Here is a 13,715-nt window from a genome sequence, read left to right as displayed (position 1 = left end):
ACAACCTTGTCGACCTGCAACCAAAAACACAAAATACGCACTCTACTGTGCAGGTGCTACTGAAGCATGTCGATATCCTGGAACATAGAGCTGAAGATACTGAGGGAAGATTGAGGAGAAGCAATGTTCAAATTGTGCATCTCCCCAAGGGGATGGAGGACCGAAATGCTGTGCAATATGTGGAGCAGTGCTTGCAGGAATTGCTTCCCCTGCATACCTTCTCACAATCCTTCACTATTAAAAGGGCACACCGAGTTCGGGCAAGAAAGCGTCCGCCTGGATCCAATCCTCGCCCCCTGGTGCTCCGATTGCTGCATTTACGGGAACGCGACTCGCTCCTACGCGAGGCCAGAAAGGTTACTGAGATCAAGGTAAACAATGATAATGTAATGCTCTTTCCTGATTACATTATAACAGTGTAACGACAATGGAGAGCCTTTCTGGCAATTAAGCGGCACCTTCGTGAATTGGAGCTGAAGTACTTGCTGCTGTTCCCAGCGCGTCTCTGTGTAGTCGCAAATGGACCCACGCACTTCTTCAACTCGCCTGATGAAGTTGGAAACCTACAACCCTCATGCTGTTGGTGCATACAGACCTGGCGCTGTTGAGGATCGGCCCCGCACCGGAGGTCGCCGACATCGCTCCTGATCACACTGGTCTCCGGCCTCTATGTCTGTGCCTTAAGTAGAGAAGATCATTAACAGGCTGCCGTCCTCATGGATGAAGCACGACAATCGAGCTCTGCAGATAACTTGCTCCGATCCTCCTGTGTCGAAGGTTCTGTCGATTCCTGGCCCTCCCGGCAGACGCCATGCCCCCTTCGTAGGTGACTCCACAAACTGATGACATTATTTGACCTGCTGTCTGCCTTATCTATTATACAATGGGCACATGCAGTGTGATATATGATCACCTATGTTTCATCCTTATTTCTTCTAACCTTTAGGCACCTGGTGAGCTGGACCGTTATGCCTCGTCTCTTCTTGACATGTATTAATCCTTTTTTCCACAGAAAACATTGTTCCAGATGGCCTACCTTAAATTAGCCCATTACTCTATACAGGCACTTGCTACTGAATATATTTAGTGGATTCACCGCCTCTTGTATCTGAGCTAAGCCTCCCCTGCACAGAGTTTTTGATCAGTACCTAAATGTTAACTTCAGATTGGTTTGGGAGGGTGCTCAGTTAGCGTACTGGTATTCATTTTTCTTTTTTACATTGTTATGTTTTCTTATTTAGTTTTACACATGCTGCCTGGCCTCCCTGCTTCTGCCCTTTCCGCCGGCAAGATATCACCACTGCCCGTACAAGTTGGTTTGATCCCATTGCTCGTGCTTTGTCCCTATCTCGCACACACCAACACACTACATGTATTAAAGTGCTAACTTGGAATGTCCGCGGGATGCATATCACTTAGACGCCACTCAGTCCACGTTGCTCTGCTGCAAATGTCACATTTTACGCTCCCTGAAGTGATTAAGCTGCAGCGTTGCTGGCGTGGACAGATGTTCGCCACAGACTTCTCCTATGCCCGTAGGGTTCTGATCTGGGTGAGTTGGAGGACGTAATTTAAGCCTGATGAGACAGCCACCGACTCGGTGGGCAAATATGTCCTTGTGAGTGGCAGACTGGATGGCCACCACATCTTGCTGGGTAGCACATACTCCCCCAACACTAACCAGATAAAATGCTTACAAGCACTTTTTGGAATAGTGTTGCGTTGGAGCAGAGTACTGTGGCTGCTGGGTGGTGATTTTAACAGCTTCTTGGACACCACCCTAGATCCTTCCTTCCCTCCGCTGACCCGTACGACTGCCCCCACAAATGCCCAAGCGCTCAAGAACTGGTTGCAGAATTGGGGGCTGGTGGACCTCTGGCATAGTCGCAATGAGACTGCCAGGGTGTATTCCTTTTATTCTGTGACTCATTCACTGCACATGAGGATAGATAGGGTGTTTGGTACACTGGACCTGGCCCATTGTGTCCCATACATTGACTACCAGGGCCAAACCCACTCTGATCACCCTGAGTGGGTCTCTGGCAAGCCCCCATTCCACATGGCGATTACAACCGGCAGTGCTAGAAGACCTCCCTTCCGTTGCCACAGTCATTAAAGACTATTTTGATCTAAATGCAGACTCTCTTACTGCAAGATCCACCGAGTGGGATGCCTTTAAAGTGACGCTGAGGTGACACTGTATGGGGTTCCGATGGAACATTTGTTGGCAACTGCACAGTGACATCTTGCGTATAGAGAGTCAGCTCCTCCGCCTAGAAGGCATGGCGGAGACGGAACAGACTAACGGCCGTAGCCTGGCAGATGCCTAGCGCGAACGCATGGCTTTATTAGAACATTTACGATGCCACAACTATGCAACTCACTTGGCCAAGACCCATGTGGCTTCCGACAAAACCATATCACACTTAGCATGGCTGATCCGTCGAGACCAGCCCAGTGGTCCTATTGTGGCATTGCACTCTGACACCGGCCAAATGCTCTACACTCAGCACAATATCCATGGTGAGCTAGCACGCCATTACACCTCCCTCTATTAATCAGTCACCGCGGCTCCTCAGGAGGACATTGCTTTGTTCCTGGCCACTGTGTCCCTGCCTGAAATGTGTGCGTGTTGTTGTATGGTGCTTGTATTTAGCGCCGTTTTAATGAATCTGCGAAGTGAGATATACGGGCCAATGGCAAGAGGAGAGAAAAAGAAACACGCCCCCTAATCGGAAAACGCCGCTGCGTTTCTCCGAGGCATTTCTGCTTCGCCTCGGAGAAAGGCGATGGTGTTCCTGGCGTCCTCTTTCCCCTGCTCTCGGCTCCCGTGTTCATGTTTTAGCCTGAAGCTCTGATTCACACCGCCGCACGAAATTTTACGTATTGTCATGTATTAGCCTGCAGCTCTGATTCACACCACCGCACGAAATGTTACGTATTGTTTAAACGAAGTATGGCTCTGTACTGCTGACGGACAGCCATAGCTCCCCCGCCCTCCCCCCTCGGAGGCTGGCAGCGTGCGGTGACGTCGCAGTGATTGGCAGCTCTGCCCGTGCTGGTTCCTTAGCAGCGGCGGCAGCAGCTAGGAGGGGCGGGGCCGAGGAGGAGGCAGCTCTGCTGAGACTCGGTGTGCAGCCACCTTCCCTCCATCGCCGGGCTCTACCTCCCTCTCTCCAGCCGCCTCTCCGTCGGTCTCTCCTCCGGGCTGGCCTCGCTGGCTGTAGGTGAGTGAATGTCTTGTGTGGGCTCCGAGGCTGGGATGACTATCGGGAGAAACAGGATGGAGGCGGACTGCAGCTCCGAGGTAAGGCACCTCCAACTCCGGGCTGTGCTGGGGGGACCTCAGGGCACCGCGCAGAAGTTCAGATATGAGCGAGCATCGTCCAGCCCTGCTGCTCGCCCCCGAGCTGCCGCTGCAGCCACTTTGGGGTGTTATTGGCTGAAAATGTAGACACAGCAGTCCGTTTTGTACTGAAACTGTAAGGTTTTTGCCTTGTATGAGCTTTTGTTCGGCACTCAGGCAGTTTTTGGGCTCAATGCATGTACGTCTCTTCCTGGTAAGCACTGTGTGGACTGTACTCGCGCAAGTGCTGGGCAACGCTTCCTACCAGCTGTGTGGACTGCGCCCACGTAGTTTTACTTCCCAGATAGTTCTACATTAGCACGTAGAATCTTCTGCCACATATAGTTTTACGTTGGCTCGCGCATCCTTCCGTGTAGGTGCCGTGCCTACTGTGTCCTAGCACTTTTACACTGGCACTCGAACCTTGCTTTGTATGTGCTTTTTGTACTGCTCCAGGTATGGGAGGTGTGGGGATCCTTCTTTGTATGTGCCGCATGCACTGTTCCAGGTAGTTTTGCGTTGGCACGCGCATTTTTCCTTGCATAGGCTGCATACACCGTGCCAGATAGGTTTGTGTTGGCATGTACATCTTTCCTTGTATGTTCTGTGCCAGCTAGTTTTCCATTGGCATGCATGCACACGTTTCCTAGTAAACAGTACATGCACTGTCTCGATGGTTGCCATGTGTATGTTTCCTAGTCATCGTTGTATGTATTGTGTCCAAATAGTTTTACAATTAAAAACACATCTTTTCTAGTCAGCGATGTGTGTACTTTGTCCCAGTTGGTTTACGCTGACATATCCACACACCTTGGGTCGTCGTGATCAGTAGGGCTTGAAAGTGGCACCGTCGCCCAGGTGTGTGAAGGGCCTGTTCACTCCAAACATGTCTACGTTTTACTACCCACCTAAGACACCTGGTTAGGGCTTCAAGTGCGACGGGTCTTGCCAGTGTTCAACACTGGGAGTAACTCAAGTTCGGCCACTGTATTCATGTCCTTATGTTTACAGGCAAAGCACAGATCTTTTTATAACAATTGTAAATCTCCTTAGGGTCATCCATGCCAGTGATGCTGTCCCTGTTTACAGTGCACACGTTTTATTTAATCTTTCGTTACCTAAGAACATTTGCTTTTCCCAGATGTTGTCTTGCTATAGTTTTGTGGGTAACTCTGTGTGTGTGTGTGTAGGTGGCTCTGTATGGGTGGCTCTATTTGTGTGTGGGTTGCTCTATGTGATTAGCTCTGTGTAGGTGGCTATGTGTGGGTGTCTGTGTGTGTGTGGGTGGCTTTGTGTGTGTGGCTCTGTGTGTGGGTGCAAATGCAATAGGTCTCGCATTTGAAAGAGATTAACCTATTGACATTGTAAATAACAATGCAGTTTCTTTAAATGTTTTAAAAACAAAAACATGAACAAAAATAATGTCATGAGAAATGCCAATAGCTCTAACTTTAACAATGCCGAGACCATTGCATTGTAAATATACATCTGTGTGTACACATGTGTCTGTGTAGATTGCTTTATGGCTAAGTGTCGCTATTTAGAAGTAGTTCTGTCTGTGTGTACCTAAGTTTAGGCTGGATATATGTGTGTGGCTCTGTGTGTAACTGTGTTTGTGGCACTCTGAGTGTGTGGCTCTGTATGTGTTGGTGGCTCTGTGTGTGTGTGGCTCAGTATGTGTAAGTCTGTGTATGTCTGTGTGGTTCTATGTGTGTAGCTGTGCGTGTGTGTGGCACAGTGTATGTGTAGCTCAATAAGTGCATAGGTGCCTCTGTGTGTGTATAGATGGCTCAGTATCTTTATGTGGCTAGCTCGGTATGTGTTAGGTGACTCTATGTCTCTAGCTAGCTCTGTATGTGTAAGTCAATGGCTCTGTATGTGGATGTCTGTAGCTCTGAATATTTGTGCGGATAGCTCTCTATCTGTGTCTGGCTGACTCTGTAGGTGTGGCTCTGTATGTATGTCTGGGGGATACACTTTGTATGTGTGTGGCTCTGTGTGGGTGGTTCTGTATGTGTGTGGGGTTGGCTCTCTCACTACGTCACTCTCTCTCCCTAACTCTCTCTCTCACTACCTCACTATCTCTCACTACCTCACTATCTCTCACTATACTAAACTCTCTCTCACTAACTCTCTACCTCACTCTCTAACTCACTACTCAACTCTCTCTTTCTCACAGCAACACAATATCACTACCACAGTAACTACCTCTCACTCTAACACACTACTTAGAAACTTCACTCTCTCTCTATCTCACTACCTCACTCTCTATCACTACATCACTATCTATTTCTATCTCACTCTCACTACCTCACTATATCACAACACACTCTCTCAAAACTTCACTACATCACTCTCTCACTACCTCGCAAATTCACTCTCTCTTTCTAACTCACTAATTCACTCTATCTCACTACCTCACTCTCTCTCTCAAATACACTAAGTCACTTACACTCACTCTTTCACTACCTCACTCTATCTCACTACTTCACTACATCACTCTATGTTTCTATCTTAATACCTCACAACATCCCTCACTACCTCACTCTCTCTTTCACTACTTCAATCTTTCGCTATCTCACAACATCACTCACTGTTTCTATCTCACTACGTCAGAAAATACCTCACTCACTAACTCACTCTTTCACTACCTCACTCTCTATCTACCTCACTCTCTCTCACTACCTCACTCTCTCTTTCAATACCTCACTCTCTCTCTATCTCACTACCTCACTCTCTCTCTGCTAATGCAATAGGTATCACATATGCAAAAAAAACAACTAATGCCAATAGAAAGGACAATGCCATTTATTTAGGGATACAAAAATGATTAAAAAAAAATGAGCAATACCAATAGCTCTACCTATAATATTGCCGAGACCATTGCATTGTAAATGCTTGTTATGTGTACAGATCGCTTTACTGCTCTCTGCACCGAATGACAAAGTTGCAAACAGTTCCTGTTGATTTATTTGTAGCTTATCCACAACTACATATCAACATTCAACAAACCGCACTTTTTACTCGGAACGGTAGATTTTCAAACTTGGCCTACTGCCTTGCTGATGTTTCTACTTTCACTTTCGACTGCCCAAGTTTGGGAGTCGGCTTTTCTTTGTGAGTGTAGTTACGTTTTTATAACTCTCCCCTTCACCCCACCTCCCTATTTTGCTTACTATAATTACAAGGTCGCTCATCTGATAATTCTTCAGCGTCAACATCTTGAAAAAAACTAGTTAAACATATCAAATTAATTTTGCATGCTACATTTTGTTACACATGCCCCGTCCCCTTATTAAAACACACACTTCCCGAACTGCAAGTTGTGCTTAGAATGATATCTTTGAACATTTCTGGCAGCTGAAGTCACATCCGGGGATTCTAAACAACCCGGAAGTGACTTGGGATACAGGAAAGCGACGGAAAGGGCATATCTCCGGCTTGACCTCATTCAGCAACGCGATATTGTCAACACAAAGGGGCTTATTTACAAGCCCCTTGTGCCTCTTTTGCGTCACTTTTAACCCCTTCAGCGCTGGGCGAATTCCGCCGCGGTGCTGAAGGGTTCGTGCGCGGGCGGGCCGATGACGGAACGGTTCCGTCATGAGCACAGCTCAACCGTGGCTCATGACGGAACCGTTCCGTCATGAGCATGGAAGGGGTTAACATGGGAAAGGTGACGCAAAAGGGGCGCAAGAGGCTTGTAAATCTGCCCCAAAGTGTCCTCATGTTTCCATGGAAAGGAAGCGTTAAGCGAATCAAGCAATTCTATGTGTCAATCTTTCTTTGAATTTCGCCACATTTAAAACGCTACACATACCTCAATTATAGCGATTATGTGTTTTTAGGGCGTGCTTCCCCTGTGTGGTGTTTCAGGCTTCTTGCTTTAATATGTATTGCTGCCTGGAACTGGGACTCCACAAGCATTTAAGGTGATCTCACCTGGCCATCTTCTCTGACATTTAAGCTAGACTGGATGGACGCTGCACCTAGAAATGTGCTCATAAGTCAGATGTGGAGGTATATGAGTGCATTGAGAAGCGGTTCCAATTGTGCCCATAATTCAAAGAGGTTGAGGAAACGCAAAGCAATGATCATGTTGGGGAATTGACCAGCGCATGTCATTGAGATGTGTGTCGATAGATGGAGAAGAGGGAATACAGGAGAGCACATCACATTTCATTAACATATTGAATGAAGTCTGCTGTTTCAATCGAATTAGGAAGGTATTGTATTGCTTAATTACAATATGGAAAATGATTTGGGTTGTGAAAATTGATGGAACTGGTTGCTTTACTCCAAAGATTAGTTACTATGAACGATAACTCACTTTCATGCAAATCTCTGTAAAGTGAATGGCTAAATGAGCCTATTTGATAACAAGCATTTGCAATGCAATAGGTCTCGCATTAGGAAAGTGTGAGCAGTTGGCATTGCTATTAATAATGCAATACTAGCTATTGGCATTGTAAATGATAATGGCATGACTTTATGTGTTTGTTTTATAAAATCGATTAAAAAGGCATTGTCATGAACAATGGCAATATCTTAAAATTTAGCAAAAGCGAGAACTAATGCATTGCAAATGCTTGTACCATCCATGTATATGACATGTAATGCCTCCTAGAATTGCTTGCTGTATTTTGTTGCCTCGTGTCATGTTTTCCACAACAAGCAATATGGCTAGGGAGAGGTTTTCAAAGGGAAACATCCCCCTTCATCTCACTTCTTGTCAGTCAGATCAAAGCAGCCTGGCATTGGAATGCCTGATTCCCTCCTCCCGTTGCGGAAGATCCTGGCGCAGCCATTTGCCTGGGGACACAGAAAGAGGTCTTTCCTCGCTCCTAATTAACGGAGTAATTATCACATTACTGAGATAACAAAGAGCCTGGGCTTTTGTTGAATCTTTCCCAGATCTAGCAGGCTTTTTTAGGCAGAGAAAGACAATATGCAACCTAAAGTGGCGCTGGATAAATATAAAATAAGCGGCCAGTGGTGGATATGGAGCCAGTCATGCTGCAAGGACATTACTTTGGAAGGGTTGAAGACAATTTGAAATGTTTGGAGAAACATGGATTACTTTTCAACGAACCGAGGTCTTAGATGAATAGAGCCTTCATGGGAGTTAGGTTCTGAGTGGATGTGAACAGTAGTCCAGGTGTAGATTAGGTAAAATGGTTTATTGAGTAGTTATGGTGAAGAACCCCACCAGGAGCAGCCTCCCTGCTGCTCAGTCCAACTTTCAACTGACTCTCACAGACATCCAACACTCCATGCACCAACATTCCACACCACACCTACACTGTTCGAGCAGAAGGTATAACATCTCCCTTCTTTACAGGAAACACAAACATTGTGACTGCCCATTGAATATCTCACAATTACACAGGAGGAAAGTAACATATTAGACGCAATCAATAAAAGAATGACAATTGAGCGAATGACAGATGGACATATCACTATCTGATAAAGAATGCACGGAAACAAATTAGATGCAATGCATAAGAGACCATGCATGTAAAATCACTGAAAAAAAGATACAAACATAAGAGACTTACACATATAAAAGCACTAAATCATAACGGAGACATTATCACATCTCTCCCCTTTCAATACAACAATAGACAACACCGCAATCTACACCGCCTCACATCCCAGATGCCACATAACACACCAGTAGGCCAGACTAGCATGAAATACAGCCAAATGAAAACAAACACTAAAGCGGTACAGCAGAGAACACAAAGAGCTGAAAAAATAAATAACAGGCGACCTACACTGTCACAGTCACCCCCGCACTACCATCACTAATTCAAAACATAAAGCAAAATGGCGGCTTCATAAATGCACATTGCGATATAGTTCTCTGGCATTCGCAATATTGTTTTATCTCTTTATGAGTTTGCGATAGACTCATCTGGTATTCGCAATGTGGTTGTTCTTTTATTTATTGCCTTTAAATGCATGGGTTTTTAGGTTTATGATATATTATATATTCTTTACTCTAATATGTTTCCATGCATGCCTTTTTGGTCTTCATCAGTTTGCGTTATTTCATTCTGTCATTCGCATTATTGCTTTGTTATGTAAAAAGGGGATATGTGTTATACCCACTGCTCAGCCAGTATGAGTGTACTTTGTGGAATGTTGGTGCAAGGTGATGCATTGGAATGTTTGGTGTCTGTGAATGTCAGTTGGAGTAAGGGCTGGGGCTCTTCATTGAAGCTACTTAATAAACCATTTTATCTTAATCTACACCTCGGTACTGGACATCTTTATTACTTCATTGGTCAATAAATCACTGGATGCACATTGATAACTAATATCAAGCAGAGAATGTGGTCTAAGGCTAGAGCGGTCAACCTCGAAGCCGGGGAACCGGGTTGATGTCTCGGCAGGGACGCTTATCCTGTGAGTCTGGGCAAATCACTTAATCTCCCCGTGCCTAACCAAATGAATGTAATCGTCTGCAACGCAACTAGTACTCATGTAAAGCGCTCTGCTACCTCCGGGTCAAATTCACGCGATATAAAACTCCAAAATAAAAAATATATATATCTATACTTGTTATCATTGATTATGCTTATTGTTACTTTGGTATGTTTCTGAAGTAATGACTGGGACAAGGACATGTGATGGTAAGGTAATGGCCTGATTAATTACCAGCAATATTCATCGCTCTGAGTCTCATCTGAGTCATTACAGCCCACTCTCCCTCCCTTGACATTCATGGTCTTCATTTAGGATTGTTATGGTACGAGGATGCTGTGAAAGTAAGCTTTTTATGACACCCAGCTGTATGGGTGGGATTTTATTTTTACCATATCCGGTTGGTTCCTGTCTCAGATAGGTGGGATAACCCCATAAGTAATAATTGGGACGAGTGGGGATTACGAGTAACATACAACCATATTTCCATAACTTGATTTCTGTGAACCGCTAAGGCCCCGGTGCCACTGAACCTGTTGCGCTATTAATGACTATGCCCCTGCATGATACTAAAAGCATATAATTTGTTTCTGGACGAAAAATCGTGACAAGCTAAAAGTCACCCTGGTAGACAAGCCCATCCCAGTGAAAAGTTCTCTCGCAGAGACAGCCCTCAGAAGGGAAGGAGGGATGGACAAGGATCCTGTTGTTTGGAGTGGGCGGGGTAGTGCTGGGAAGAGGACGGTAACCACATTTGCCATACGGATTTATGTAACTAAGGCAGTGCGGCGCAGCAGCTGCTTCCGGCGCTAACCACATGTAGTGCTAATGCGCAGTGCACGCTCTCTGACATCAGTGCTGTTGCGTGATGCTCCCCAGACCTCCAGCGCCGTTTGAGACCCTGAGTAAAACCAGCTGGGAACACGACTTACAAGTTAGGTGGCGCCGGCACCGCGTAGGGCCTGGTGCGAAAGGGACACTATAAGTAAACAAAAGAAGAGTGTATCCGTCAAGGTTGAACAAGTGCAGAAGTGTTAAGAAAGGTGAATCACTGTGTTTTAAAAGAACCCTCACTCACCAACCTAGTTGGTGACATGCTTCATCATTGGGTTCCCACCGGAGAGACCGAATGTCTCCCCGGTTTGCTGCGACGCCTGATTTACAGCGGAGCTGGTTTTTTGTGTGAAGACAGTGCAATCCGTGAAAGTGCTAGTTTAAAAAGGTGTCACAATTTTAACCAATAGAAAGGGACACTGCCAGCAAAACACCCTCAGGCTGGGAAGGACGTCAGAGACCCTCGCGGTCAATGGCCGGCAGAGAGGAGGGCACATGTGTTTAGGACTAGTTCCACAGCATACTAAAGGGACGATAAAGGAGTGTTCCGCATTTCACAGAATAGGTGCCACATGCTTGTTATTTTTTTTTTTTTGGGGGGGTGGTTTAGGAGCAAATAGCAGTTACGTCTTGGGATGGGTGGTGACGTATGAGCGCTCACCTGAGGGTTCGAGGGTGTCTTGGCGGGGAGTTGAGAAGAAGCAGCAGCGCTTGCTGTCGGATCGGAGCAAGGGAAAAACAAGTTGAATACGACGAGTCGCCATTTTTAAAGTAAGAGCGCGCGTGGTACGCTGCAATAAAAAACTAAAAGCGCCCGCCATTGTTGAAGCCGGCGTCCCGAGTGCTGTGTGGGGCAGGATGTAAAATAAGTGTACGGCATTGTCGAAGTTAAAGCGAGCATGGCACACTGCAAATTAAAAAAAAAATCGATAACTGAAAAAAAAACATTTGGGTGTGCTGTGCGGCCCGTCCCACGAGTGGGGGGTGTGGCTCCAATATGAAAGTGCTGCAAATACCAAACAAGCCCGGCGGAGCGTGGCGCGCGCACTTGGCGGGGGAGCGGACCCTTTGAAGTGCTCCCAAAAGCGGAGTGCATGGCGCGTGATTGTGCGCGTGCTAGCCATGCAATCCGCTTTTGGGAGCACTTTGAAAAGCCCTTTTACAATAGTCTCGCTTTGCGATCGCTTACGCGATAGCAAGGCGAGACCTAAAAAAGGAAAAGGTTGCCTTTAGACGGATTGCAGAAGTGATCTATTGAGCGATTACTTGGGTCTTGCATAGGTAGAGTCTCTTACTATGGCTGGGTGCGGGGTATCTGATGTTTGTCTAGCTGGTGGATATATGTCTGATGTCCCTACATTTAAATGGTTGATTTCTAACTGTCTAGGTGAGAGTTGTTGGAAGATGTCTCATACTGTAGTGGCAGATGAGGGATAAAATGGGCAACTCTGTGTCACGTCTCTTACAAAGTTTGGATGGCAGGTGCTGTAGTGTGGCCTTCAGAGGAGAGCTGTGTAGAGGGAGCTGGAGTGTGGCCTTCAGGAGAGCTGTGGGGTGGGTGCAGTAGTGTGGCCTTCATAGGAGAGCTGTGGAGAGGATGCTGAGTGTAGCCTTCAGGAGAGCTGTGTAGAGGGAGCTGGAGTGTGGCCTTCAGGAGAGCTGTGGAGAAGGTGCTGGAGTGTGGCCTTCAGAGAGCGGGCCCTGTCGGTGGGAGCGTGTCAAGAAGAGGAGATTATCTGCCTGGAAAGTGTAGGAGCTGTAACGGAAGAAACCATCTCCATTTACCTTGACTCTGGCCCTGGGGAAGAATCAGTCCCTCTAGAAACCAGTGGTGACCCCACTTGATCCATACCCCTACAGTGCGCCCCTAGTTCTCTTCACAGGGCCCTGAGGGTTATCCTAGTCCTCTCGCCTGGCCTGGAGAGCATTAGATAAGCAGCAGAGTGGGCAGTTTTAGTGTATAGTAAACACTTTACACCAAAACGGTATTTAAATGCGACAATGGCACAGGAATTAGGAGCATTTGAAGTTTTTGGGCCTGATGGTTCATATTGGATAGTGGCTGGTTAGATCTTGTTTTTAGGTCGAGCATTCAAGACCTCTTGGATATACTTCAGTATATACTTATATGTGTATGTACTTTGTGGGCTATGGAGATCAGCCCAAGGACTTATCAGCTTCCGCTTAGGGACTTTTTGTTCTGTTCAACTGTCTCTACTTAACTGTCTTGATACAAAACGGCCAGCAGAGGTCCGTAAAATACCAGAATCACTTTAGCATTCTCTAGATTCCAGTCCATAGTAATTGTCTTCCATGAGCACCCTTAGACAATAATATTTTTTTCAAATCTTGTATTTTCAGTGATATGACCACCGAAGGCCCTAATTTTATATTAATAACAGAGCTTTGGACTATACCATTTCCCCTGAAAGGCAATGTTCCTCTCCATGTGTTCCATACCTGGCGTGTCACAGAGTTTGGTGCTCACTTTCCCTCCATGTTAAAGAACAGTAGCTGTTCAGCACCGAGGCTAATGTGTTGCATAGCCAAATACATAGAAGGTCCCAAAGGTGAGACCAATTGCATTGCAAATGCTTGTTATTGGTGGTGCTGCCTCTATATGGTTTTGGAGACAGGCTTCTGAGACTCATCCGCTTACTGTATACACTACCATTAACCCGGGTGAAAACTGGCTCCCTTATTTCCGACCCCATTCTCATATGTTGGGGCAAGCACCAGGGATGCCCGCTCTCCCCACTGCTATCCTCCCTACCAGTGGAGCCGCTGGCAGCTTACCTGTGCACAAAAGGAGCGGAGTGGGGTATACCACTAGGCAATGACATGCACTGGATCTCCCTCTATGCGGATGACCTTCTCATTTACTTGAGGGACATTTCTTTTATCCCGGACAGCTCTTCAACACTTCACTATGCTTTTAGGCCTAAAAGTCAACTGGGCTGAAACCTGTCCTTTCCCACTTGCTGCGACCGTCCTTGGTCAGAACACTGACCTGTTTGCTACCCCCCTCGTTTGGCAACCGTGTACATTCTGGTATTTGGGCATCCAAATTTATCATTCATCTGATGATCTTCTAGAAGGTAACCTG

The 13,715-nt window shown here is 46.3% G+C and overlaps 2 protein-coding genes across 2 annotated transcripts in view; one reads left to right on the top strand and one right to left on the bottom strand.

The window, feature by feature from the left end:
* HPD (4-hydroxyphenylpyruvate dioxygenase) overlaps positions 1 to 13,715 on the bottom strand; it is a 137,186-nt gene that overhangs the window by 95,422 nt on the left and 28,049 nt on the right. The gene's annotated exons all lie outside the window — the stretch shown is intronic.
* Positions 3,210 to 13,715, top strand: part of PSMD9 (proteasome 26S subunit, non-ATPase 9) — a 289,965-nt gene continuing 279,459 nt past the window's right edge. The window contains exon 1 of the mRNA XM_085633077.1: positions 3,210 to 3,227. The gene's annotated coding sequence lies outside the window, so the exon portion shown is untranslated. The remainder of the gene's footprint in view (positions 3,228 to 13,715) is intronic.

Source organism: Triturus cristatus, chromosome 11, assembly GCF_964204655.1.
Source record: "Triturus cristatus chromosome 11, aTriCri1.1, whole genome shotgun sequence".
Lineage (NCBI taxonomy): Eukaryota > Metazoa > Chordata > Amphibia > Caudata > Salamandridae > Triturus > Triturus cristatus.
Note: the sequence above shows the minus strand (reverse complement) of the source record. Positions and strands in the feature narration are given on the sequence as shown.